Source organism: Hyalella azteca, unplaced genomic scaffold, assembly GCF_000764305.2.
Source record: "Hyalella azteca isolate HAZT.00-mixed unplaced genomic scaffold, Hazt_2.0.2 contig17177, whole genome shotgun sequence".
Lineage (NCBI taxonomy): Eukaryota > Metazoa > Arthropoda > Malacostraca > Amphipoda > Hyalellidae > Hyalella > Hyalella azteca.
The window spans coordinates 53244-59803 of record NW_025946970.1 but is presented as its reverse complement, the minus strand read 5'-3'; the positions used below and the strand labels follow the sequence as shown (position 1 = coordinate 59803).

Sequence of the window (6560 nt, the reverse complement as noted above, 5' to 3'; positions counted from 1 at the left end):
TCGGGCAAATGTATATACGGCCGTACTCGTGGCCGGTCTCACGACCAATCTCCAAATTATATTATCAAGTAATATCTCCCAAACTAATGAATGCAGCTCTATGAAACTTAGAACACGTATTCATCAGCACCTAACTGATTTTTAGCTCGTAAAAATTTTTAAATTTCACCTTCATTTGTGAGTAATATTGCGATAAAGGCCGAAATTCGCAGTGATCAAAGAATTTTTTTCAAACTACTGAATAGATTTGAACGAAATTTTTCTATTTTGCTTTCGTGCGCGAGTTATACAGATATAGGAAGAACGACCGGCTTTTCTACCGGCCGGTTTAACCAGGAGCCATTTATGTATATCCGAATTCGTATAGCCGTATAAGTCGCAAACGAAGGCAAAACGAAAAATTGTAGCGAGCTGAACATCACTGTTGCTGAGGTTAGGTATTTAAATACTAAGTTTCGTTCAAATCTATTCAGTAGTTTTGAAAGAAATTTATTGATTACTTCGAATTTAATTACGTATTGCTGTTGAAATCAAGAATGAAGGTGAAATAAAAAAATCGTGAACAAAGGCACAATCGAATAAATTTTCACGAGCTATACATTACCGTTCGGTAGTTAGGACTGTAAATTCAAAATTTCGTTCGAATCTGTTCAATAGTTTTCAAGAAATTTCTTGATCACTGAATTTCAGCCCGCATTGCCATATAACTATGGCAAAAACAAATGAAGGCAAAATTAAAAGAAAAATTCACGAGCTAAAAGTTACCGTTAGGTCCTAATAAATACGTGTACCAAGTTTCATCGAGTTGAGTTCATTAGTTTGAGAGATATTCCTTGATCATTGAATTTGGAAATTGGCCGTGATACCGGCTGCGAGTCCAGCCGTTAATTTGTCCGAGACGTAAACCCAGGAGAGGTCAAAAAACCAGATCTGGGTGAAAAAACCAACGCTGGGATTCATGATGTGCTGCACGTGTTGTAACTTTTATTTACTGTATCTAACCCGTACTAGTTCGGTTAGGTTAATTGCAATAAAATTGCATTGATATGTTTTCAAATGTTTTATTATCATTAAATGTTTATGAGTAAATCCCAATAGCAGAACAATAGCTATTTAGAGATTTCCAATAATTTTGGCAATTGTAGCGGCGCTACATTTTACTGTAGCGGTAGCGGTAGCGCCCGCTACAATCTAGTGGGTGTAGCGGTAGCGGTAGCGCCCGCTACAATCTAGTGGATGTAGCGGTAGCGGTATCCCCCAAACGAAGGTAAAACATAAAAATAACTGTAACTTTTATTTACTGTATCTAACCCGTACTAGTTCGGTTAGGTTAATTGCAATAAAATTGCATTTGATATGTTTTCAAATGTTTTATTATCATTAAATGTTTATGAGTAAATCCCAATAGCAGAACAGTAGCTATTTAGAGATTTCCAATAATTTTGGCAATTGTAGCGGCGCTACATTTTACTGTAGCGGTAGGGGTAGCGCCCGCTACAATCTAGTGGGTGTAGCGGTAGCGGTAGCGCCCGCTACAATCTAGTGGGTGTAGCGGTAGCGGTAGCGCCCGCTACATTTAGAGCATGTAGCGGTAGGGGAAGCGGCGCTACATTTCAAAGTAGCGCTGCCCAGCTCTGCGTATAAGGCGCATTTACATGGTAGCACATTTACCAATAGTTCACTGAGGCCGCCTGACTTCAAAATGTCAAAGTAAATAACTGTAAGATTTTCCTTAGCACACCATTATTGTAGTTTCCTCGCCCCAAAAAAGTTCACACAGATAATTATTCATTCAAATCTTAAGTTTGTAGCTCATGTCTTGGCTGTGCATGACGTTGAAAATGCAGCATGAAGTGCGTAATTGTATCTATTGTGATACAGGTAGCTAATTCAACACTCACGTTAAATGTGAAGAGATTGTTTCTAACTCAGGTGCGTCCAATCCTGAGTCGGGTGAGATTTCAGCCTGCGAGATTTAGGCAGAGTTAAGGTAGCAGTCTGGGTTCCATAATCAGGCCACTCAAAGTTCCTTTCTGAGACTGAGCAACAGTTGCTATCCATGTCCTAGTCCAGTGCTAGTGTACCATCACTGTACTTAGTCTGTGTTTCAGTAGGGGCATTCCGCGCTGGAGCGCCGCTATCAGCCTGGGTAGGCAAGTTGTCCTTGCCGCCGAGGTCTCAAGGGCCAGTCTGTAATTTCCAGGCATCTGTCCTCCATCGGGACATCTGAAGTACGATGTTGATTTGGACAGTGAGTGTCTCAGCTTCCCTTCTGAATGAATTCACAACATTGTACACGTATTGGTTGCGTTGAATTGAATTGGCGGCGACGGCATTTGGTCGCGTTAAATGATGGCGAATTTCCGCATTGAGTAATTCCCGGTACCGCCGTAAGCGAGGCTGTTTACTGGCATTACCGGTGCCGCCGTAACCGAGGCTGTTTACTGGCATTACCGGTGCCGCCGTAACCGAGGCTGTTTACTGGCATTACCGGTGCCGCCGTAACCGAAGCTGTTTACCATCATTATACCGGTGCCGCCGTAAGCTAGGCTGTTTACCAGCATTACCGGTGCCGCCGTAACCGAAGCTGTTTACCAGCATTACCGGTGCCGCCGTAATTGAGGCTGTTATCCGGTATTAAGGTGCTGCCGTAACTGAGGCTGTTCTTAATTGTTCATACACGCTGAAATTTATGAGTGGATTGATTGTCATTTCCCATGAATTCTTGATAACAAAATACGCTTCATCTCTGAATTTTCCCATGGTTCAATTCTTTGAAGAACAGCAACCTCGTTCCGCCGCAGCCACCGCTAAGCCCCGAACGTTCCAGAATTTTATTGTTGGCACTGCAGTCGCCTTAGCTGCCCCTGCGGTTAGCTGAAAAAATATTTGAATGCATCTTCTTTACTAAATTTATTGGTAAATTAAAGGATTCTAACGCTATCTATGACATATTGATTTTTGATATTGAATTAACGACATTTGTGATCCGGAAAAGAAGGGCAAAAATGCAGCCGAGGCTATTTTCCAACTTGCATGTGACCTATGAAATCAGCTGAAATCTTTAAACAAGTTGCGCTAGCGCTAATATTGCCGCGCAGAAGAACGCGAAAGCGATCAAAAGATTCCTTTGAAGTTGAAGGGCGTGAATTAAATTAATGTATTAGAAGTCTTTTATAGGTTCTAATGTTATTATTTGCTGTATTCACGATGGATTAATGAAAAATAATGTCCATAAATGGTGCAGTGATTTTATCCACCCCAATAAAATCTTTGACAGAAGGCGGGATTTGTAAAGCATTGGAACACAAGTTCAAATGCATAGCGTTAAATTAACGAAGTATTTCTGAATGACGAATATTGATTGCTGGTAATCTTTACTTCTATAAAGTAATCCTGTATGAAGTCGCAATGTTTTATTTACGGTCATTGTAAATTTATTCTGATCGTCGAACACGGCTGTAGATAGTCTGGTGACTCGAACACTACGGCGGTGCCACGTTTAGTCCAGTTGCGAAAAGTGAATATCATTCGTTAACATTCATCACTACGTTTTCATATCATATTACTATGCATATTTTTTTTCAAAAATTTACAAATAACGCGTGGAAATCGCTACGTTGCATAACTTAAAAAGGAGCAAGTGTAGCGGGAAGAAGCTACATCTCAACTCTTCAAGGTTTCTTGCCAGCGAGCCCTATACGTTTCGTGGACGATTGAAACGACTAAAGATGAAGTTCAAACCGATGTTTACTTTAGAGACTTGCAGGAATTAACGACACTTGAGCAGTCCAGATGACGTCGAACGTTTAAAAGATGTGACACTAAAAACACAGCAATGATTTGCACAATAATGGTAATGATGAAACGGCTCCCAACTATAATCAGACTACTTCAAAAGACAGTTCGGGTTGTATATTTTTCTCTTCGATCGCCTTACGCGGAGTGCGGCGGCTTGAAACCTACCCTATCGAAATTCGAAGACCTGTCAGCCGCTGGCACACGGACGCCCCAAGTTCTTATGACAGGGTAATTTAGAAGCTCTATGTCCGCTTTAGGTTCCGGTTGCCGTAGCGAAATAAGCGCCGAAATGGAATCTTGTGAAATCACTCGTCGGGCTTGGGGCGATCGTGGGGCGCGCATAATTGGTACCTGATACGTTCGGGACAGACACGGCCGACCCTAACAAGCGACCAAAAAAAAAGCCCCCTCCCTGCCCCCCTATTGGGAGGCAGGGAGGGGGCGCTTTTTTTTCTACATTCACCAGCACCGAACATAGTCTCACATTCAACGATAACAAACATCCTTTCACGTTCACAATAAATGACATATTTTCTGTAATGTTGGATTATCTACGCAGCCAATGAGCCGGAATATCCAGGCAATCACGGCTCAGTTCTTCAGATGTATTTATGGTGTTTTTCCAGCCGTCGCATTCCCAACGCTTGTGGATGCATCTGCCGTCGCCGCACTCGAAGTGGTAGCCAGTGCAGCCTGAGATAAGTTAGAAAAGCCGTGGATGTCGGGCTAACTAATTAATATAAATAACTAATTTTATGCAGGGTGATCGGGTTTCCTGAACGCGAGGCGATGAAGAATTTATTGGGGGGGGGGTAAGAATGCGATTCATGTCTTGTTTATACCATCGCATCAGAGGGGGTGGATATGTATCAATATGCAATGGGTTCAGCGCACCGAAAACTTCCTGTGGAAAGAAAATCTATGCCCCAGAAGAGGTTGAACTCGACATCTCGACTTTGGTCATAGCATGCTTGCGAAACATTGAAAGTAATTCAATAGTGAAACGTTGAAATTGAATGTAGTCGAGGAATAATTCATTTATATTCAAGAAAACAATTGAATGTTTAGAGCAGAAACCGATTCTTATTATAACTCGAAATAAAAGACAGTAAAATTGCGCGGAAGCGTTTGACTCATCTGACAACTCACAGTCGAGCTCGTCGCTGCCGTCGCCACAGTCGTTGTCTCCGTTGCACCGCGACGTCTCGCGTATGCAGCGGCCGGTGTTGGCGCACTTAAACTGATCAGAGCGGCACGCGTACGCACCTGCAATCACAAGTAATGCGGTATAGAATTAATTTCAGATAATGATATTTTTATCATGAGAAAAAGGTTTTTGTGTCAAGCATACCTTTCGTTTTAAAGTTTTCACCCTTGTATATCGTGAGATCTGAGAAATTTAGCTCGCAGTCGCTCATTTCCACAGTGAATTTGATGGTCTCATGGAGTAAATTTAAGTCCTTGATGAATGAGTGAATTTCAAGTTTATTTGCTTCACTTGCGATCAGGATATCATCTCTGTATCTCTTGTAAAACTTCATGTGGAAAGAAAATCTGGGTCATACGAGGTTAAACTCGACCACTCTACTTTAGTCTTGGCGTGCTTGCGAAACATTGACAGAAAAACGCTAGTGAAACGTTATAATTGAATGCAGTCGAGAAATAATTCATTTATATTCAAGAAAGTAATTGAATTTTTGAAAAGCATAAGCAGATCCCCATGTTAACTCGAAATGAAAAACAATAGAATTACGCGGATGCGTTTGACTTAACAGGCAACTCACAGTCGCGCTCGTCGCTGCCGTCACCACAGTCGTTGACTCCATCGCACCGCCGCGTCTCGTTTATGCAGCGGCCGCTGTCGGCGCACTTGAACTGATCAGAGCGGCACGCACCTGCAATCACAAGTAATTCGGTAGGTTGTGTAAAGACCATATGTATGAGAATATGTGAACACGGAAGATAAATCTTTGCAGATCAGGAAATAATCTTTTGTTATACTGACTTATATTTTATGCTATATTATCAATCTTCCTAACTATATACTGCTTCATCCGGATGTTCAGCTCAATTATGTTCTATAATCAGGGTTTCTGTTACAACTTTATAATGCTCTTGGATTTGCATTAACTAATGTTAAATTAATGGTCATTCTATCATTCCAACGGAGTTTACTGCACATGTACATAGTACTTCCGTAAGTAGAATTTTCGCACCTGATGAAAATCGAATGAACGTAGAATAATTAGGAAGAGGCGGGTGATTCATTAGCCGGGCTGGAGCTGAGCTCACCACAGAGTGAGTGTTTAGTTCCACTCAGTTCCCCATACACTTAGCCATCTCATTATTTTAATACCTACGCCGACTCATGATGTGATGACACACACACTTACTGACTCATTACATCAGCCGTGTACTCACAATGCTTCTCATCACTAAGCAAAAATTATGCAGGGAATGATTTAGAACTAAAGATACTAAAAAACTTAAGATCACCCCAAAAGAAGAGATAAAGATTGATGCAGTGCACGATCTCTCTGACCTGCTGGTTCTGTCGTGACGGCTGTCGCCGTAGCAGCAGAACATGCGTGGTTGTCATCAGCGGTGCAGCTTTGTACCTGCGAGTCATGGGACGTTTGTATTACCGCAACTGAACATATGATATGAAATTAAAAGGAAAATATATTATACCAATTTAAAAGGAAAACATATGATAACAATTTAAAAGGAAAGCATATGATACCAATTTAAAAAGAAAA

At 41.4% G+C, this 6560-nt stretch overlaps 1 long non-coding RNA gene across 1 annotated transcript; it reads right to left on the bottom strand.

The window, feature by feature from the left end:
* Positions 1 to 4423: 4423 nt before the first annotated feature.
* LOC108664746 lies at positions 4424 to 6238 on the bottom strand. The gene is made up of 4 exons (XR_001930383.2): positions 6223 to 6238; positions 5586 to 5696; positions 4951 to 5067; positions 4424 to 4494 (listed from the first exon to the last, which is right to left on the bottom strand). It is a non-coding gene; the product is annotated as an uncharacterized LOC108664746 (long non-coding RNA).
* Between the last annotated feature and the right edge of the window lie 322 nt (positions 6239 to 6560).